This window comes from Apis cerana, linkage group LG2 (genome assembly GCF_029169275.1).
Source record: "Apis cerana isolate GH-2021 linkage group LG2, AcerK_1.0, whole genome shotgun sequence".
Lineage (NCBI taxonomy): Eukaryota > Metazoa > Arthropoda > Insecta > Hymenoptera > Apidae > Apis > Apis cerana.
This window is the reverse complement of record NC_083853.1, coordinates 1,620,412-1,645,380: the sequence shown is the minus strand read 5'-3', so window position 1 is coordinate 1,645,380 and position 24,969 is coordinate 1,620,412. Positions and strand designations below refer to the sequence as shown.

Below are 24,969 nucleotides of genomic sequence, written 5' to 3'. Positions count from 1 at the left end.
TTATATCATTGAATAAGCAAATTGCATGTAAAAACACAATTCGTAAGGCCAGTCTCTATCAATAGCTATGAAACCCAAATTTTATATCGATATCCTATCTTGATCAAGTGATTATATACTGTTGTCCTGGAAATGTTAATGACATCCACTATTTTGCGTAGATTATATCGCAGATTTTCAGCAAACATGACTTTAATAAGGTCCGTATCTGTTGCTGCTGGACGGTCGCTGTGGCTTTCATCTTTTAAGTCAAAATTAAATTAATTTTTCATCATATGAATCGATTTCAATAGTTTTGAAATATGTTATCGACATTATTTTAATTATAAATTCCATATAAATATTGACTTTAAAAAAATTTTAAATTTCAAGATGTAAAAAAAAAATTTAACCTAAATTAATCTATTTGTTATCTATTGAATTTACTGTATCTATTGAATTATAAAAATATAAGATGAGTTAGATTCATATATTTCTTTTTTTTTTATAGTTCCATACTTTATTTATACATATATAATATTAACAAGTAATAATATAATAAAATAAATAAAATAAATGTTTGGCTTTTACTATATTAAGCGATAAACATTGCGAAAGTCATATTACATAAAACATATGCATATTGTTAATGCAATTATATGTAATAATGTTTGTAATTATGTTATATTTATAAAATTTCTATTTCAATTTTTTATTTCTGCTGGAATAATAGTTTGTCAAAATTTATATGAATGATTTTGTACTTTTTGTGAATAATATTTTTTCCTATACAAAAGAGATTAATTAGATTAGCATTTTGTTGTTCCTATTGAGTTTGAATTTTTTATTTATAAATCAATGCATTAATTTTATAATTATATTAATTTGTTTTATTTTTTGCTTGATATTAGTTCCAATTAAGTTTATTATCCAAAAGTAGTCCCAGATATTTTATTATAAATTTGTTTGTAATACGATATCATGAATTTGATTATCTCTAAGAATATGAAGATAATATGAAGATAATATGAATAAATTTGACATTTATTAACATTTATTTCGATTTTATTGGATTCTAATCAGTTTTTAAATAATGTGATGCTTCTGCAGATTATTGTAACTATTTCAATATTTTTGTATGTAAATATTATTGCTATATCATTTGCAAATATTATGTGTTTATGTATTTGACAATAGGCTATAGATGATATAAAGTAGAGATCCAATTCGCTTTTTTCCAAACAAATCTGTTTTTATGGAATAAATATTAGAAATGATGTGTTTAATTTTCATATAAAAATATCTATTATTTATATAAAATGAGATTAGCACATACAATGAGATGGATAGAATGCATTGTTTTTTATGCATTTATTTAATAGTTTCTGATAGCGAAGACTGTGGAATAGAAATCGTCTCGAAGATTTTCTCAATATTGAAGAAGAGATGAACATTGATGCAAAGCAATATTTCTTTTCCTTTAATATGGGAAAATTAATTAATAATTAATTTATTATATAATAAAATATATATAATAAATATATATTTTATATATATATTTTTTATATATGCTTTAATATATAATAAAATATAATAATCATAATTTTTATTCAATTAATTAAAATAATTTGTTCAACTATACGTTTATTCAATAGTATTTAATATGTTTTCTTAAAAATTGATAAATTGATAAATTCATCAATTATTAGTCATTGCTTTAATATCTGTAACAATAATCTGTTAATTTTTTTATGTATTATTATCTTAATCATTTTTAATAGAATTCGCAATTAAGATTGATCTATATAAATTAAAATTGACCTTATAATTGTAATAAACTGAAATCTTTTTTAGATTTTAAGAAAAAGATTTCATAAATAATATATATTAGTAAAATATATATTATAGAAGTACTATAATATATATAATATTCTTATAAAATGATTATAAAGAGAATATCTATTAAAGCATTTTTTAGTAATTAATTAAATCGAGCTCAAGTGATTTATTATTCATAAATTTATAGTTCATTTTTCTTAAAGGATTATGAACTTGTTAATCGCAATTTCATAAGAAGGATTAATGAAACTTTCTTAGAGACAATTAGTCATAACATTTATTTGTTTTTTCAGTAATTTTGACTATGTTAAATTTTGATTCGCTTGATAAATAATATTTTCTTATTTTTTTCGCTTTTCATAAAGTATAATATGATATTTTTTTAATAATCTGCAGTTCCAAATATATTTAGTAAATTCTTTGTTATTGTGATTATGTATTTCCATTTTGATTTTTTTAGTTAATTTAGTTTTGCTTTGAAATGTGTAAATCCTTTACATTGTCATTTACATCTTATTCCTTTTTTTTCTAATTAGTGCCGTATGTATGTGTGTGTATATATATATATATATATATATATATTATATATATATAATGGATAATTTATTATTCATTTTTGATGTTGTATGTTGTATGAAGTCAATGTTATTTGCAATAGTTAATTATTCTACCGCTGCTTCGATATTATACATAGTTTTCAATATATTACATTAATTTATTTTTTATAATTTTCTAGTTGTTCCAATTTGTTTTATTATTTATTAAGTTTTATTATTCCTAGTTAATATATATAAGCTTTAAAGATAATTACAAATAAATATGATCTATGATCAAACCTTATAAGAAAATATTTGTATAGATATATATTGTGCAATTTTTTTTCCTGTTCGAAATCATTTATTTTTCGATTTTATATTATAAGTCAGAAATTATAAATATAAAAAATAAAATTTTTAAACAAAAATTATTTCTTTTTATGACGATTAATGTTTAGTAAAACATATAACATATTTATTAATTGTTTATATAATTAAAAAAGTTATAAACAAAAAAATTAATAATTTTTTAAATTTGTTTTTGCGTAAAATTAATCAATAACCTGAATAATTATGCAATGATATAAAACAAAATAAATATTTTATTTGTTTTTAATAAATATAACTTTATTGTATTGTTGATTTTTGTTGCTGAATTTTCAAAAATAGGAAAGCTTATAGTATATACTTGTGTTTTTTATTAAACTAGATCAAACTATATATAAATGAATAACAATGAGTATATAAATAATAATATTTCATAAAATCTTTTTTAATATAATCAATTTATAAAAAAGGCAAAAATAAAAAAAAATAAAAAAAATGATACGTAAATAGAATAAAATTAATATACATATATTATCTTTTATGTCATTTCTTCTCTTTCTATTATTTTGTGTATTTTTCAAGTTTACAAAATTTTATTAAAATTAATGTTTAATTATTCGCAATTCTTCAAATATGCTATTTTCTTCAATACTTTTCTTTCAATAATAAATATTTTTTTTAAATCAACTATAAAAATTAAAATTAAAATTAAAATTAAAATTAACTTATTTAATATATTTTGTTTAAACTAAAATTTTAATTTCAATTATTTAAGGAATTGATCTTTAAGCAATAGAATCTCTTTAGTTTTATTTTTTAAATAAGAATGAATGACAAACTTATTTTTATTTATTATTTTGATTATTTTTTTATTTAAAAATTCTTTTTTTTTTTAATTTTTTTCATTTCTTTAGAATTAAATTGCATTGATCGATCATTTTTTTTCTTTATATATAATTTTCTAACATGATTTTCTACGATATGAATTTCTCTATGTTATGATTAAATAATAATAATAATTAATAAAAAAATAATACAAATTGGATAAAAACAATAAAAAATAAAATGCATTTATTAAATAATATTAAAATATTCTTTTTCCATAAATATGAATATTTATATAATAAGTAATTAACCATCTAAAAAAAATGTGTATAATTTTATTAAATATAATCTATTATTTTAAAAAAATAGAATTATTTCGAAATTAAAATGCGAATAATATTGAACAAATATTATATATATGTTTAATCAAATGTTACGAACTATTGATTATCTGATTAAAGAAATTATATACATATATTCATTACATACAAGATGTTATCAAGCTGTTGGTACAATAAAAAAAAAAATGAATCTTTATAGATGAAAAGATAAATCGAAAATGTAATATTTTTTCCTACTCTATTTTAAAATAAATCAATATTGAAGATTTATTGATTACAGTTACTATTAGTTATATCGAAGATTAATTTTTGTTGTGTATATATATCATATAAATTTATTAATATATTATCAATATATATGTATTTATCAATATCAATATGTTGTTATTAATTTTGAGTGAAATTTTCAATTCCTTATTTTATTTTTATCGATTTGACGATATACTATAGAAACAAATATTGTCAATGGAAGCAATATAATAAAATCATATCAGTCAATTATGATTTATTAATTTATTTATATTTTAATTTGAATCTCAAATAAATAAATTGAAATATATATATTGATATATTGATACGATTTGCCAACAATTTATAACTATTAATTCTTATTAAAAATTATTTTATCCAAATTATGTTATCCAAATCATTGATAAATGAATAATTGAAAGAGTCGAGCAAATATTTATGAAACATGGATTATATATAATGATTAATTTTTCAATTAGTTGACAGAATAGAGAGTGAAAGTTTTAATCGAAAATAATAATAAGTTATAAGCTGTAATATTATAAATATAATGAAATTCATAAATACAATAAATGCAACAAAAATTATTTTAAAATATAAATACATAGTTAATTATATCTGTACTTGTACGAATCTTTAACATTGATTTATTAAAAAATGAATTTCCGTACAAAAAATATTATTTTACTAAATATTATTACCGATCCATTTTTTATGTAGATAACTCATTTTCTTTCAAATTGTATTATCAATTTAATGATATATTCGTAATATAGTCATTCTATATTCATATATACACAAAAGTTTATAAATATTATAAGTATATAATTAGTATTCAATTAATTTATTTTTCATAATTTTAATGATTTAAACATATAAAGCATAAGATTTAAAAAACACATGTAATATTATATTTATACTATATATAAAATTATCGATTGGGTTTAATTTTCGAGATATAAAAAATATATTTATTATATTTCGCTTTATATGATAATATAAAATTCATATATGTATCTGATAACACGCGATTACTTATCATTGGATAAATACGAAAAAGATGTTTTTGTAAGTAAGATGAATTGATTATCGTAAAATTACAAAATTAATTTTCAATTATTTTTAAAAATATATTACAAAATACATCAACTGTTGTTTGTTTTCAATCAAAAAATCAAGTAACTTAATATATTCTTATATTTTGTAGATTCGAAAAATGTCCAAATACTTAATGATAAATATTATGTTCTTAATGGATATTTACCTAAGTTCTTATATAATAGTTAGCATTTTCCAAAAAATGCTCAATATAATATACAATAATATCATTACAAATATTTCAAAAATTATGATTAACTGAAAAGAAATTGTTCAAAATTTTGGTTCAAAATTTGCATAATATAAAAATCAAAATCCATGAAAATATCATAAAAATGATATCATAATATCATTGATAAGTTCATTCTTTTAATTATAATAATTATAATATTAATATATCATTCTAAAAGATTATTAAAAATAATGGATTAATTTTTATAAAACGAATAAAAAAAAACATAATAGTAATAAAATAACAAAATCTATAGACAGTAAACAATTTTTTTCATAAATTTAGTTTAATAATAATTTTCTGAGTTATTATATTTTTTAATACATTAATTTTTAATTTTTAAAAAGACATTATTCTTATATTATTCTTAAGAAATATATTAAAATATATACTTAATATTTACAAATTATGAAAATGCATATGTAATAGCAAAAAATTTAATTAATAGATTTGAAGTATATGAAATAATTAGATATTTAATGTAAATATCTATTTAATAACTTTTATGTGACATAAATATAAATAAAAAATCATATATTTATGAAAAAATTGATGCAAAAAAAAACATACACAATACATAATTAATAAAACATTATTATATATGATATAATTGTATTATGTTAATTATGAAAAAAATTATTAATATAAATGTAATATATAGTTTTATGATATTGTGATACATTAATGATATATTTTTATAATACTTATTACAATACATATAGAATTTATTTCGAATTTTTAAGAAAAATAAATTAATTTTGATCAATAATATATTTATTTATTTATAATATATTTATTTTAATATTTTATTAAATAATTTTGAATATAAATCAAGCAAATAATTTTTCGTTTTTTTTTTGTCTCAAAATAAATTAAAAATAAATAAAAGTATTATACTTATATTATTTCATAATACTATATATATTTCTTCATATTATTTCAGACTTTCAAAAGCAGTTTAAAAGAAAAATTATATAATACCGATATAATACCTTCATAAATCACATTTATATGCCAAATGTTTTAATCATTAGAGAAAGAATCTCCTCACACATTGCGACAAGATCTTGCGCAGATCTATTCTTAGAAACCATTCCTTTATTAGTTTTTTATATTTTCATCGAAAATTATTGGAAGAAAAATCAATAATAATTCATAATAATTTCTAAAAAATCAGATATTATTTTATTATTCATTGCAGAAATAAATCAGATTGCAATTAATTGCTATAGAAATTAAAAAGTCAAAATTCGATCAAAAAATATACAAATCAATCAAATTTCATTCAGTTCAGATTAAATTATAGTTAGAAATCACGAAATTCAATCAATCATTAATTAGCCACAATTAGATTTAATAAATTAAATTTATTCAAGGCTCACATTATAAATAATTGTACAACTTTATATGATTTAATTTCTTCGAGCGATAATATTTAATTGAGGCATCTTTTTTTGTACAAAATTTAACTTTATTAGACTTTAATACCATATATTAGTTGCATTCAATTGTCAGAATACAATCAGAACTTCTTCAAAGCAACTTTATTTGAGATATTTAGTTAAGATATCCTTTTTTGAGCAATATCCAAAATTATATTTTATTGAATTTTAAAATTATATATTCGTATCTAATAATCAAAATACTAAATTATATTTGAATGATTAGAATATGATGACAATATACAAATTCTAAACAAATAATCCTAATATAATAATAATCTAGATTTAAAATATAAATCAAAGTCATGACATAAATCGTAAAAACTATCCACAAAAATTCCATAGATAATTTGGAATGGTCATAGATATAATTTAACGAAAATTTTATGAACTAAACTTGAGACAACAGTTGCACAAGGACAAGATACTCAGGACATATGATTTGTGCGTATTAACTATATATCTAATTAAAAGTAAAAAGATGTTGAATATAATTGAGGATACAATTGATGATTGAAACATAAAACATGACTAAGTTCAGAGTTATATTATTCTAGTCTTAAATTAAGTTTCTTAAAAAAAATGGCATTAGCCTCTAGCAACATCAACATAAATTTTTCGTTTAGATTTAATAGAAATTGGTTTTGAACATTAATGGAAAAATATTTCTATGCAAGAAAACCTTTCTCAGATAGGTTATAAATCTAAAAAATAATTTAATTATAACATATAAAAATATGTAAAAATAAATATAAAAATAAATTCTGATTAAGAGATTTCTAAAATAATTTCAAGCAATATCTTCTTTTATAAAATATATAAAAACTTTCGTTTCAGTTTTATTAAGTTTTATTACAAAAAACTGATCACATAGATTTATCGAGCCATAACAATATATTTTTTTCATGAGTAATTAATTGCTATTTGTATTGAATAAATTGAATTTATTTATTATTTAAAATAAATAATATAAATTATGATAAGAAAATCAATATAAAAAATTCCTAATAATAAAAAATAAATTGTAAACAATTGAAGTTTGTGTTTGATAAAAATGAATATAGAGCAGAAGAACAGCGAAGAAGAATAGCGAAGAAATAATAAGAGTTTTAATTTTTTATGTACTAACTTTTGTTTTTTGATCTCTTTAAAATTGAATCTATAAAAATGTTTCTCAATATTAACATCTTATATTAAATATATAAATTACATAAAATATTTTATTTTTATATGTACATAATATGTATAAAAGATGTTTATATAAGTATATTTATATTTTATTAGAATAAGCTATATTTTTAAATAGTTAAAGATAAAAATGATATAAAACAAAATTTAATATGAAATTATATATAATGTGAAAATAATATTTTTAACACATTTTAACTGAAAAATGCAATTGAATATTTAGATTCTTCAAAAAAAAACGCAAAGATGAAATTATTTTAAATTTCACTTTAAATTTAAAAGAAATAGTCTTCAAAATATAAAATTTTAGCATTAGGTATTTATTAATTTAACAAGATATTAATAAAAATTTTTCAATAATATATTTAATATTACACGAATCACATATATTTCTACGAATATAAATACATATAGAAATACATATTCAATGTAATAGTATTAAATGTTTTTTTTAATAATTTGAAAAAACTGATGGCCAGTATATAAAATTGTTTAAAATGATATCCTTTACAATATATTTCAAGATTTATTAAAATATTTAACGAAAAAATTAATTGGCTAAATCAAAAAATGTTTAGGAAATCTATAATTATAATTATATTAAATGTTATTATTAATTTTACACTAGATGAAATAAGATACCGATTAAGCAAAATGCTTCAATTAATCAAGTAATAAACTATAATAAACAATATCGCATTGTCACGATTATTATCAATTTTCTTGTTTTGTCGGAATTATTTGTTAATGTATGTATAATGTATAAATTAATTTTGATAATTAATGTTAATAAAAAACATTAAATTGAAGAAAATTTATCATGAATATAAAAATAGTCATTATGTAAATATATATATCTATTTATAAATAGTTTAATATATTAAACTATATGTAATATATGTAATAGGAAAAAAGTGGTATAAAAGAGACATTTTTGTTTTGAGCAAGATATACAAAATTTTATTTTATTTCTATTTCTAATTAAAAAGATTAATTTATTTAACTATAAATATATGTAATATTATTAACTTTTTATATTTACATGTTTTTTTTAAATATTTTGTTAAAAATTATTTTATTTATTTTATAAATTATATTGAAAATGATATTAGCATTATGAAAAAGAAAATATAATAAAAAAGAATAATATTAATATTATTTTTTCGAAAATTATAGTTGTAAGTAATTATAACTATAATGTAGTTATATTAAAAGATTTTGTAATCAATCTTGTTCCACAAACTGATATACAGTCATATTAAGTATGTTGCGTAATTCATTTTTTATTTTATTATTTCAAACTTATCATTTTTCCATGACATTTGGCGCTTCTATCAGGATCAGCTTATCGTAACCAACTAAAAGAAAATTTTACAAAGATTTGCTGCGACAACTTGGAAGAAAGTATAGTCATTAGATATAGAAAATAGAATTTGAGATAAAGCTAGCATTTATAAATTCTTCAAGTATCACTTCTATTAACATTTTTGACTTGGAGGTGACGTGACTTAATTATAATGGCTTATAATAGTTAAAGTGGAACATGATATATTTTAAAGTTAATTCTGATTAAGCTTTAGAATTTAGATGAAAATCAGAAATGATAACGGAGATAAACAAAAGATTATTTTAAAAGAAGAAAATGATAAAAGAACTAACGAAATAAAAAAATTAATAAAACAATTAAGAGTTACTTGTTTAACAGAAAAATCCATTTATTAATGAAACAAACTTTCATATATATAAATACCGAATGAATGATTCAAAAAGAAGAGAAAACGCATATCACACAACAAATAGAAAGATTAATGAGAAACAATTCATAAGTTAAAACGAATGAGGCCATTCGCATTATTGAAATCTTATGAGGCATGATGTAGGAATAAAGAATTTCATAAAATCAATGGAATTTGCTCATAATTTTGTATAATTAATTATATTTATGTAGTGAAAAAAAACTGTTATTAAAATATAATAATTGAAAAAATAATAGACAAAACGAAATATCAGATATACGAGGATAAAAACGTTCCAGGAATTCTACAATGTCCTAACGCAATATTTCAATTCCAACTACAATCAGTAGCTGTAGAGATAAACTATAGTCCATCAAACAATTTTTTTGAATTTTTTTGATTCACTGAAACCATACAAGGATTTAATATACAGTTTCAGACAATATTTAAATGAACTTATATATGTTGTTCAGAATCAATCTATTAACAGAAGAATTGCAATTGAAGAAGAGGAAGACAAAACAATCAGAATTTATCTAATAAATTTAAAAAAAAATTTTGAAGCATTAATAATATCTAGTAAACCGAAAATCCTAACTGAAACACAATTAATGGCAATAGGGATATAACTTTAACTTTAACTTTTTTTAACTTATTCTTACAAAACACAAACCGAATTCAGATAACATTTAAACATATTGAACAATTATCAATAACAGATCTATACTGAGAGCTCATGTAGTAAGTCAGCTGATAACAAAGATCCACCTCGCTAAGAAATCCCTCTCCAGCTTAGAAATGAAATACTTAGAAATTAAATGTGACAAAATAGGACATACAGCTAATATATGCTACATCCAAAATTTTCACAATGTCCAGACCGGAAAGTTTCAACTGAAAGTTCGAATGAACAACACTATCGGAAAATCTATCAAAGGATTGGCAAACGAATTACCAAGAATAGTAATTAATAGTATCAGTGAAAACGAATTATTATCAATCTAATATAAATTAACAGGAATATCAGAATTTGGACGAATGTTATTCGATGAAGCAGCCATCAACATTATAAAATTTTCGAAAATTATCAATATCAAACAAGGAAAAGAAAAAGAGTTTTTTATGGGTCTTAATAGATATATTACTAATCTTTAAGCCAAATCTATTCCATGTCGTTCCTGATGATTTATTGAAAATGAAATCATAGAACTTTAATTCCTTTCAAATTACCAATATAATATCTCTAACAATACTTTCACTTTAAACTAAATTATAATTTCCTTCCAAGACACAAGAAAAATTATTAGGTTGTTCGGAAAGTAATTTCATTTTTTCATACTACAATATCACTAGTTGAATATTTATCCAGCCAAATTCCAATTCATTTTAAACTATATTGTTATTATATGTTTTGAAAATTAGCATTTCATAGTTTATTTATAAAAAAAATTCGTTTGATTCTGTGTGGTTGTGTTTTTCATGTGTGATAATAAAGATGTAAGACTCAAAAGAATATTTTTGGCATATTTTACTTTTTTATTATTGAAAACGTAAGAATGTTCAGGCAAGAAAAAAATTATATGAAGTCTATGGAGAAAAATTATTAACAGTGTTATTAACAGTGTATTAATAGTGTTAAAACTGGTTTTCAAAATTTCCACATTAAAAATGCGTCATATTTTAGAAAACCAGTTGAAGCTGATGAAGATAAAATAAAAACACTGATTGAAGCAAATCGACGAATAACAACTCGAGAAATTGAGATTGAATTTATCAAATTCGATTCTTCATGATCACATACAATAACTTAATTTCGTTTTAAAATTCGATATTTGAGTTCCACACATTTTCAAAGAAAGAAATTTATTCCGTCACATTGACATCTGTGATTTGCTGCTCAAACGTGAGAAAAATGATTCATTTTTAAAGCGAACTGGAGATGAAAATGGAACATTTACAATAATGCTAAACAAAAACGATTATGGAGGAATAGAGATAAGCCGGCGCAAAGCATTTCGAAAGCCAACATTCACTAAAAAATATGATGTTCTCTGTTTAATGAGATTTCAAAGAAGTTATTTATATTATTTTTTTTTTTGAGCTTCTATTTGACAATTGCACAATTAATTCGAAATCAATGAAATCAATTGGATAAATTAAACAAAATTCCATCAAATTTGATGATAGAATTTGATAATTTCGTCAAACAAAAGAAATCTGAATTAATTAGTAGAAAAAATGTAGTGTTTCATCACGATAATGTTAGATCTTATATGAAATGACTCGCCAGAAGTAAACAGCTTGGAAAAAAGTGTTACACCATTCATTATATTCACTAGATTTGATACTCAAATTATTATCTATTTCGATTATTACAAAATTCTTTAAATGGCAAAACGTTTATTTCAGATGAAGATATTAAAAACCACTTAGATTAATTTTTTGTAAACAAAGATTAGAAGTTCTACAAACGTGGAATCACATGTGCTATTACATAAAGATCACAATAATTAATATATAATTAAATAAAATACATATATGCTATTAAAAAAGTGTGTTTCATTATCATGAAAAAAGAAAATGAAATTACTTTCCGACGATCCAACAATTCAGACGGGACAGATATATAAAAAAATCAGAGTATCTAAACAATAGATGACAATATACTTCATAAACATTGATAAGTTAGAAATAGATATAAATAACTTTATTGAAAACGATTAAAATAATTTTGATTTTTCTAAATTTGTTTCTAAAATTCATACTAAATATATAAATGAATATTGCGAAATTATTGAAAATCTTAGTCTCCTATCACTTCGTGTTCAATCTTAACAATGATAGTTTGACCTGTACTAATTTAATTCAGCACTAGAAGTAACACTTAGAAATCTTAGAACACTTAGAAATTCATTAATATCAAATCATATAAACTTTCAGAATGTCACAAAAAAATTGAAACTTAAATTAATGAAATGTTAAACAAAAAAATAATAGAAGAATTTCTCTTTTGCACTTCTTTGTTAAGTGTGACTCGATCAGTTTTTGTTACAAAAGTTTTATCGAATCACACTCGACATTTTTTATTTACTAAAACATCCGATTTGTATACATCAGATTATATGTAATTCGATATTGCGTCGAATGAATAATATAGAAATGTTTGAAAAAAAATTGTAAATAACTGTGATATAATTTGTTGATATCGGATCAACAGCTTTTTCCTCGAGATTTATATGGTTAGTCTATATTTTGGCATAACTAGCGTATCGTGGTATAAATTAAATATAGATTGATATTATTTGAAATACCTGGAATCTCCTAAAAATTTAAAATGAGTTGCAAACTAAATAAGAATTTTGAACAGTGATGATATTGATGATTGTATGCAAAAAGTAAATCGACAGTTCAATGAAATCGAAAAAGAGGATGACACAAAAATTATCTTACAGATGATATAACAGGAATCAATATACATGAAGATTGCGAATCAGATTCTGAAATATATTTTCACCAGTGATAAGATTTTTTTAATTACCAAACTGCAAAATATCAAATCCAATATCAAATCCACTAATCTGGAATGATATAACATATGATAATTATATTTATGATTATAATTTTTTTATTGAACAAAGAAATCTTAGACTAAACATTTCATTATCGTGTATTATATTCATTCATTATTTCAAGCTTTTCTACACTGAAGAATTAATTTAAAAAATTGTTAATGAAATAAATGCAAATATAAAATCATTCCTTGGACTCGATATTACTGCAAATTTATACAGAATTTTTTTAAATAATCTTAATGGATCTTATAAATATAATTATAAAAAAAGATATACTCTTCCATTAGACCGACAAACAATAATTAGCATTCAACACATTAAAAGAACACTTCTGTAACAATATCGCATCTACATTATAATATTCTGACTTCACAAAGCATTTATCTTAATTATCGATATCAGCAATGAAAGGGATATTAGGAATAATACTATCTCAGGACAGACATTCATGTTCCTACATATCCCAAATACTTAATGCACCAAAGAAAAATTATAATACTACAAAAAAGAAATTATTGACGATTATATGGGCAACGAAGTCACTCAGATAATATCTATTAGGCAGAAAATTTATACAAACAGACCATTAAACCCTTAAATGACTACATAATGTAAAAGAGTCTTCTTTTAGATTGATAAGATAGAGATTCAAATTGGAAGAATATAATTATGAAATAGAATATAAAAGAGGAAAAGAAAATATTGCTGTTGATACCTTATTTCGAATGTATTAATTTCAGATTCAAAAACTGTTACAGCAAATTCAACTTCAAGTGAACAAGCATTCTCTCAAACGAACTTTCAAAATATAATAATACCTGAAAATCCTTCTATTTCAGACGATGTACTATTTTATACCTAATAATGAAATAGAAAATTAATTGAACAACTAAATCAGGAGTTATGTGGAAATTCCCACGCAGTAACTATAGATTTTTTACATAGACTATTTAATTTGGAAATAAGAGCAAGACATTCCTATTTATATGATCAAAGAAAAAATTAATTTAAAAACATATGATTAAATAACATTATAAGAATTAAACGACTATGATGAGATCTGATTGACACAACTTTATAAATTAGTTATTAATTAAAATTATGTTATTAATTATTATTTAAACTTTATAAGTTAACTATAGAAATCAATAATGAAAAATTAGTAATAATAAGCGAGATGTCATTTGAATAAATTTCATAAATTACAAATATCCAAATCGATATAATTTTCCATAATTTTTTATGTAAACCTTTAGAAAAAATACACTAACGCAGAGAAATTGAAATTTTAAAGAAAAATCACAATAATATTATTGAACATTTCAATCAATAGTACAATTAAGAGAATTACTGAAAATCATAATTGAAAAAATTTAAAAAAAGATGTTTATGATTTTATAAGAAAGTGTTCCAATCAAAGATCAAACTTAAAAAATAACATGATGAAAATATAGAAAAAACGCAGTCATACTTGATATACTATCCGAACCAAACGACAAAATCTTATTCGACATAGATCTCCTTTCGATAATACAAAAAGAAAATGAGTTCATACTATGTATGCAAGACCAATCTTCAAATCTATACTAACAAAAAAGCTAATTTTATAAGTAAAACGATGAAAGTTTTTGAAAAAAACTCTTAACATTAAACACATCAAAATTATAGTTTCCATCCTTAATCCAATGGTTCATTGGAAAAAGCACACAAAGTTGTAAAATATTTATTACGATCAACCTTTCTGATAACAATTATCAATAGGATGAAATCTTGGATTTTGTCACAATGCAAAAGTTCATGAAGCAACAGGATAAATATCTTTCGAGCTTACATCACAAGGCATCTAACATTTTAATCTAACATGAAAAATAAAATAAACCAATGGCAAAGAAAATACAATTTTAACCTTAATAAATTAAAGATAACTGACAAAAGTAAACAAAAAAAAACAAACTCAAGATTCCAGAATCTTATCTCAGAGCACAAACCAGGAGCACAAATGCTATTGAAAAATTGTCACAAAGAAAACTCTCTCTGTTCTCAGTGAGAGTTAAAATGCTATGAAATTTTAAATTATTTAACTTTTAAATTATTAAATCAAAAAGAAAAATTGAACTCATACATACATGGTAATAAACCTAAACATTTTACCGCTTACTTCTCAATAGAATTAATGACTAAATCAATAGGATCAACTTTCCGTCAAATTTTGATGGAACCGATAGGCGAAAGCTATTTTTATTTAAGCAAAATAATTCTTAGTTAGTATTATAGATATACAAAAAATCTTTGATCAAAGTTAAAATCTAAGCAATAACATAAATAGATTAAGTGATTATTGTAAAAATTAGCCCTTTAAAATTTAAGAAATCAAACTATTAAGTAACCGATTCATAAAAATAAACAATCTGTGTAATCAATTAAAATTAATAATTCATTATAGAACTAAGAAAGAATTAATTAATATCATAAGTTCAGTTTGGAAAATTTTATTTGGTTGAAACGATCTTAATTTATTAAATCAGAATATTGATAAACTCTATGATAGTAATAACAAAATATAATTATAACCAATCAATCTGCTCTGATCAAATAAGTTTTGGACGATAACAAATTATCAATGATCAATGAATAACATAAACAAATCTAATAATGTACTCTAATAATGTCTAGTTATCTATTCAGAATTTTTAGTCTCAAAATTACGCAATTACAATTAGATGAAATTATTGAAATTATCATATTAGGAAAACAGGAAATTATAAATCCAGATTCTAAATTTTTTACAGTACTACGTTCAGTTATAAGTCGACATTATTTGATTCACATTGAATCACATTGCATCAGAACCACAAAATTTTCAAATACTATTAGACATCAATAATCTAAAAATAACAATTAAAAGAAATAAGTCATATTATTTCCAAAATATTTTCAAAATATATATATCTAATTTCACATAAATCACTTATTATAACCAATAATATAACATTTAGTGATGATAACTAATATATATCTGTATATGATAAATAAAAACTGTAAACAAACCTCAACGTTAAGAGTTTGCAAATTAATTCAAAGATTGCTTATTAAAGTTATTAGATCATACTGAAAAAATAAGATTATGTAAAGTAGCATTATTCAAAATCCATGAACTAACTTTTATATTTCTAGATGACAGTAATTTATATATAGTATTTCCTGAATAAACAATTAACATTGACATATCTGAATCCATTTTATTAATCTTGCGTAATAACATATGGAATCAATCTCATGAAAATTGAAGCTCTAATTTCAATATTATTTACAATTTTAAAATAAAAAAAAGAATACTATGATAATGAAATCTTTTATGATTTAAAATTTATAGAAGACAAAAATAATATAACTAATAAAATTACTTTCAATTTTGATTGATATAAAATCACATAAAAAAAATTAATTTTTAGATAAATCAAGTCGTATATTGTTCCTCCAAAGGATATTCAATACTTCAAATAATATATATATCCTTAGAGCTATTATTATTATATATATTAATACAAAAATCTTTAAAATCTTTTTTATCATAAAATATTGCATGCCAAATCAATTATGTACCAATATTCTAAATCCTATTGCAACAACCAATTAACAACAACAGGATACCAGGACAACCAATCCCATTCGATCTTTACGAACAAGTTCCAACAACATTCGAAGAATTTATCGATATCAAGTAGAAAAACTGTCAGATTTTCGAGGACGAAAAACAATCTAACAAGGGGAAATGTTATCACAATAAATTCTTCCTATGTACTTCTAAACTCTTTATAAAAAAAAAATGAGTGTATCTCAATAAAGAAGTAGTCATTCGTTCCAGTTTTATTGAATTGTACTATGATTTTACAGAAAATATCTGACGGTTGCAATTTGTTCTCATCATTATTTCATTAGCTGGTGCTCTGTAGATAGTTGAGATTATAAAATATTGAACTGAGTGAATAACTATTACAAGTTTGACCAAGTTTGGCGAAGAGGTCTCTGGATAGAACATTCAAAGGGGAAAAGAGGGGAAGGGGATTTAAATTTTGATCATGTATGATATATAATTATGTTATATGCAATTATCCACTTTAATTATTGTTCTTTATGAATGAAGACAATAATTGTAGTGTATATAATAATACAAACTTAATGCACAAAAAAACTAATTTAAGATTTAAAATTTTAAAATTTTAAGATTTCACAAAATATGATAATATTATCAAATATTCCAGTCAAAAATCATTTTGACCTTTTTAATGATTTTGCTAAATTTGCTTTTAATCAAAATGATTCTTGTGATATAGTAATTAAAAAAGTTAGTAACTCTAATAATAATTTCAATATCAATAATGGTAATGCAACATAAACAAACTTATAATCTTAACAAGCGAAACTCCCTCTCATTTGTATCAGAAGCTAAGAATGTTTTTGATTTTACACTAGAATTAGAAAAAATCATTGGAAAAAATTTCCATTTTAAATATCTAGATGAACAAATAAGAATTCATTTTAAAAATATTACTGTTTTTTCGGAAGCTAAAAAGATTTTCAGTCAAACAGAGTTTTAATTTCACAATTTTACATTCCCGAGCGAAAAACAACTTTCACTAGTAGGGTTGCTCCAGATGGAATCTAATAATTGTTGAAGAATTAAAATCCCATTCCAACTTAATCTTGTGAATCATATAGTGTTCAGATTAATATAGTGATAGCTCTATTTATCATATTAATTTTCTCACTAATTATAATTTTTAGTCATAGTAAAGATGAAAAAGATTAATTTCCTACTGTTCTGTAGAATTTACTAGAAAAAATATTACAAAAATAAAAATTACACACAATATTTTCATATTTTCACAAAATTATATACAATATTGTCATATATATAGTCATACATCTGAAAATTGTTTTAAGTTATCTAGATGTGTCAAGCTTTAGATATGTGCTGAAAATCACATATCTAAAGATTGTGTGAAAACTTTAGATGCTCTGCCAAAATGTGCTAATTGTGATGACGAGTATATGACTAACTATTTGAACTATTCTAAATTTGGATCAGAGAAATAATAGAAATTTAAGATATGTGTAATAATAACCTGTATCAATAATATTCCTATAGCATTAAATACTTACGCCTAATTTTGTGATTTTAAATGGTAAATCATAACGCACTTCAAGGATCAGGCAGGATTGGAGTTAATTCTCTTAATCCAGTTCTTGCAGTAACTGCTTCCATTTAACTTTTACGTGGTGGGCCATCATAATTCCATTGGGAAGTTTAATGAATTCTTCAGAGAAATTGTAAACTTTGTAAAAAAAATAATTTCTCTTGCAAAGTCATTCCATTTTAAATTGTAATAATTTCTTTGACAAAATTGAAATAATAATGAGATTGAAATAATAAGGAGGCTATTTAACTTCTATTCTCATAATTCATTTTTAATTTTAAGTTATCTGAAACTATCATGACTTGAAACGCATGTCCTATTGATAACAAATTATTTGAACTGGAAATGTTCATGAAAAACAATAATGTTATAGTGGCAGCCATACAAGAAACTTGGCTATCATCAGATGTCAATATTACTATTAAAGATTACAGCATTATGAAAGTTGATAAACTGGATAGTAAATAAGAAGATATTGTCATATTTATACTTAATAATTTGCATTTTAATGTCAAACTTTAAACACTTAAATGTAGTGACAATTTTCTAATTCAATATTATTATAATTTCTGCATATTGGCGGACAAATATTGATCCAATCTGATCTTGAAATTATTAATAGTTTTTCTGATCTTTATCTTATTGATATTGATTTGAATTCTAAACACTCTGATTGGAACAATTTCTACTTTAATAGAAATAGTAAAGTCTTAAATGATTACTTGACAAATTTCAATTGTGCAATTGATGTATCTCCTATTCACTTCATCTCATACTCACTTCACAAGCATCTTTCAACTATTGAGTTTTTCTTTTCAATGCCTCAATCAAAACAATATGATATCTCCCAAGATTTAAATTCAGATCATAGATCTGTTTTTCTTCTTCCTAGAATAAATATTCATTTCTATACTTGATTAGAATGAGTACAGAAAACTTACAGTAAATTTTCAAATTAAATCAAAGTTTAATTCGTCTGATGAAATAAATTCTGCTAACGTATTTTCTATGAATTAAGGAATACTTTCTATAGATCTACAAAACTTATTATGATGTCAAACTGATTTGTACTATCTGATCAGAAAGATTTGATAATCTTGAAAAATTCTGCTAATGCTAATAACACCTCAATAGGTTTTTGAAAATTTTTCTTGCTTTTCAATTTTTCTGTAGCAATGACTTGTTTTTAATTTTTTATTATTTTTATTTACTATTCTTTTAAGAGTGTAAAGAAATATTTAACTTCTAAATAACTCTACTCACTTTCCTGTTATATTTTGACAAGTTTGCAATTTAAAAAAAAGAAAAAAAAAGAAAACTCAATAAAGTAGTAGTCTATATCAAAACCACAAAACCTTCTAAATGTGTTTTTACATTATATTATTGCATAATGTTATTATGTTCAATCCTTTTTTTTTTAGTCGCTATTGTTATATAAATCAATAATTTATGAATTAGAACAAATTGTTTGGACATAATAATTAAATCTTTGATTAATAATTTATGTAATTCATTAAATTAATGTAATATTTTAAAGTGATTAAATGTGTTGCGTGATTCACTTTTTATTTTTGTTAAACCTGTCACTATTCCACATGATACTGAAATATAAGTTAATCTTATAATTTAAATAATTAAATAATTTAAATAAATTTTCTTATAATTTAAATAATTTTTTGTTTCTTTTAGATATTTATAAATTCTTTTCAATTAAGTCAAATATAATTGTTAAAATAAAATATTGCAATAGTGCAAAACTATTATCGTCTTACAAAATTATGATGGTATATTATTTATTCTGGTATTCAAATTGTAAATCATATATACTTTTCTATTATTGATACATTTTCTATATGTCTTTTTCAAAACTTTATACTATATACAACTTCAAAACTATATACAATTTTTTTTAGTTTTTCATATAAATATATAAATGCTAAATTATATATTATAAAAAAATGTTTGATGCATAATTGTTATATGCTATTGCTGATGATCACTTATTTGTCTTTAAATTTTTTCTTTTTTATTTTAATCTTTTTTAATATTGAAAAAAGTTGTTATTTTTTTCTTGAAATATTTTTTTTTTCTAAATATGAATTTATGTTTTTTCACATTTCATAATTCTTTTTCTATTACAAATATCTATGTTTTTCAATTATTTGTTTTCATTGCTTTTTTTTTATTATTAAAAATTGATAAAATTGATGAATTCCAATGTATCATATTAGTTCTTTATTTTTTCTTTTCAATCCATTTGAATTTTTTTATTTTTCATAATCAAAACTTTTCCTTTTATTCCTTTCTGATTTAATATATATATAATATTAATTTAATATAATAGTTTTATTTTTCTGTATATGTTTTCTTTAATCTTCGTTCTTTATTATTTGGTTCTATTTCATTCGTTATAATCTCTCTTTATTTGAATATATTTCCATTTTTTCTTTTGATTGAGTTTTATTTCCTGGTTTTTCCAATTGATTATATTCTATTAACTATATATCTTTATGCAATTCTTTTCATTAACTATTTACCTTTTCAATAAATAGTTCAATAAATAAAATTTTTCATCAAATTTTACCATTTTAATAGCATATGTTCTTTTTTTTTCAGGATTATATATTTTGTAATTTTTACTATTCTCTAAATATTCAAAGAATATATTCTTTTTTATTTCTGATTGCAGTTTATTTCATTCAATTTTTGGAAAATGATTTAAATAATTAAATAAAAAACCATTGGTTTAATCATTTCATTTTTTTTATTATGAAAAAAAATTAAATTTTTTAGATAAGTTACTGCTATTATCGTTAAAAAATTTTTTGATAAGTCTGCATCTATCAATATAGTGTGTATTTTTTGTAACAAACGTTTGTTCGTTTTTTTCCGCGATCTTATTGTTTTGTAGATTATAGATTATTTTATATATTGTAAGATAATTCTTAAAATTAAACTATATTCTTTATCCTAAAAAAAATTTTCAAAATTGTTAATAAAAATTAATAAACTTTTTTCTATTATCTGAACAGATCTTTTTGACTTTAATTTATTTTTTTCCATAATTTATTTTCACATCTAATATATTTTATGAAATAATATATTTTTCTTATAGAGTATGCCTTGATATATTTATTTATTTATCATATTAAAGATTTTATCAAAGATTTCTATCAAAGATTCTATTGACATCAATATAACATTCATAAACCTTTTCTTTGAATGTACTTTATACTTTGTGAAGTTTCTGATAGAGAAGTTTTCTATTGTACATGACTATATATAACTATATCAATTGTTCTGTATAATTATCTTTAATCTATCTTTATCTAATTTTTAATGAAATTACTATATATATGCATTTTATTTATATTTTTCAAATATCTAAATATCTATGTCAACATAGTTTATTATCTTTTGGTTATCTTTTTTCTTTTGGTTCTTATAATTGTCTTATAATTTATAACTTTCTTGATTTGGTATATTATCCTTAATTATCCCTAATATATTATCCTTTTTTGAATATTATTATTTATATAATACTAATATAGTTTGAATCATATTACTTTCAATGTTAAGTTAATCATTTTATATTATTCATTTCATACTAAATATTATATTAATGTTAGTTAAGTTAAGTTTATAAATAGTGAATTAATTCTTAAATGTGATATATATTATATATATTATATAATACATTTTTGATGTTGATTGTTCTTGATCATTATTTTCATCACAATTTTTTTCTTTTTATTTTATTTTTAAAGATTCTATCATATTTTGTAAAACTATATATATTTAATATATAGTTATATGTTATATATATTTTATATTGACATATATTGTTAAGTCAAAATCAAGCATTCATTCTTTAATTTTATATTTAATTTTCATTGATATCAGAAATATATTGTGTTCTATGATTTAAAATATATGTTCATTTTTATATCTAATAGTTACATTATTTTATTTCCTCTCGATTGTAATTCTTTCATTTCTAAAGAAATTAGAATGTATGTTATTATAATTGTTATTTATTTTTATTACCTATACATTATACTTCTTTTCATTATATTGGCATTGTTTCCCTATATGATTCATTTTTCTATGTATGAAACATCCATGTTTATATGTTTTTTGTGATGCATATGTCTTTTTGTCTTTGCTGTAATGATTGTTCCACCAATTTTATGACTTAATTAGATTTTTTTCTTTAAATAACATTCAAGAGTGAATGTTAAGTCTAATATACCAATTCCATCAAGTTTCATATGTATATTCATGCTTTATCACATGTGTCATTTTTCTTTCTTTAACAAAGTATTTTATAATTATATTTTTCAATGCAATATTTTTTACTTATAATATTTACATATAATATAATATTTTATCGATTTCTTTATATAATATATTTATATATTTTAATCTATATATATCTATATATAATCAATATATAATCTATATATAATCTATATATAAATTATAATATATTCTTTTAATCTTATATTGATTATTATGCTGGTTGATTACAGTATTCATAGTATGTATCTGTATTAACTTGTTCTATACTTTACTTACTATATTTTCTATTAGAAAATTAGATTCATTCAATAAAATGGTTATTATGATTTCCAATTAATTTTGATTTTCTATATAAATTCTATATAGGTTTAGTTTTCTATATATTTTCTATATATTTTTCTTTTTTCTTTAATTAATTTAGGCAAATCATATGTATTCACTCTCTAATAAAGATATTCATTTTCTATTACATTTTGAATTTACAGGCTTTTAATATAACTTCTATCTTCAGAATCTATTCATAGTTTTTAATCATTTAATTACTAAATTTTACTAATATTCTCGCCTTTTTAGCCATCGTTAATCTTTACTTTCACCGTTATATGATTTTTCTAACCTCTCTATACTATTATTTTTCTATATAAACTATGCCCTACTACTAATTGTTGTAGAAAGATTAGTGCTGCCAACTTCAGTTATATTTCCTTCCTGTTTTTTTTTTTTTTTTTTTACATGAATCAATAGGTCTTATTAAATTTTTCTTCTGTATTATATTTTTCTTCTGTATTTTATTTATCAAAATATTCAAAATAATAATTTTTAAAATAAAATAGATTCAAAATTATAGTAAAATTTAATAAGAATAGTTATGAAAAATAAAATAATATAAAAAAATAAAAATAAAATAAATATTGAATTATAAAATATATAATAAGATAGTTATGACAGTTATGAATTTCAGAGAAAAATTCAAGAAAATTAATTGAGCTTCAAATAAAATACTTAATATTTATTTAACAAAGAACTTTATATAGATAATTTTTATCATAAATAATTTAAATTTCTTACGTGTGAAAATGTACTTTAAATATAAATGTAAATAGAAAAAAATATTTGGAAAAACGTTCTATATTTCTAAAACTATCTGATCTAAGTTGCATTTAGCAATCATTTTTTAGCAATTTTGTTGAGATGAAAAATTTATAGGTAAAGAATAAATTTTATTATCTTTCTTATGATTAAATTATAATATTTAATATTATAATATAATATTTATAATATCTCATATATTTTAATTGCCATGATAGACATAACAATCTTTGATCTAAGAGCACAATAATTCATTTAATATTAAAAATAGAAAATATTAATATCTAATGAAAGAAATGAAAATCAACTTTAATGGATATTGTAAGTTGCAAAACAAAAACAATGTTATTATAAAGTACAATTCTTCTAATACATATTAATAAAAAATGAATTATTTATTCTAAGAATTTAAAATAGAAAAAATTTTTTTCATTATATAAATAGTTTTATATATGTATTTAATATCTAATACATTAAAAATAATTTTTACCTTTTATTTAAATAAATAATCTTAATATATTTTTAATATTTATATGTATCCTTTTTTAATGTTGCAACATACTTTCATTGATACATATTGATACATATTGATTCATATAAATACTTCTTAGAAAAATGGATATATATAGAATAATAGACTTTTATAATTGTTTCATATAAAAAACATGATCTCATATTTTTTTACTCTATCTAAAACATTTTTATCAAATTTAATTTTAATTTTTCAAGCAAGATTTAGAGAAATCATTTCATAAATGTAATATTTTCTTTTAAATTTTTCTATAAAATCAAATAAAGTATTTTGAATTTTTGTTTGAAAAATCCAGTCATGAATTATTTTATTAATTTGTTATAAAAGGTATTAAAATATTTATTATATTTAACTTATTTTTTTTTAACTTATTTACTTACTTAAATATACAAAATCATCTATTTTTCATCATCACGATTATTTTTTTAATATTGCGGAAATATATAAAATTAAATAATATATATTAAAAATTAATATATAAAAT

The 24,969-nt window shown here is 20.7% G+C and overlaps 1 long non-coding RNA gene across 1 annotated transcript; it reads right to left on the bottom strand.

Moving 5' to 3' along the window:
• Positions 1-8,399: 8,399 nt before the first annotated feature.
• On the bottom strand, positions 8,400-23,626 carry LOC133665742 (uncharacterized). Its single transcript, XR_009828987.1, has 2 exons — positions 16,413-23,626; positions 8,400-16,249 (listed from the first exon to the last, which is right to left on the bottom strand). It is a non-coding gene; the product is annotated as an uncharacterized LOC133665742 (long non-coding RNA).
• Between the last annotated feature and the right edge of the window lie 1,343 nt (positions 23,627-24,969).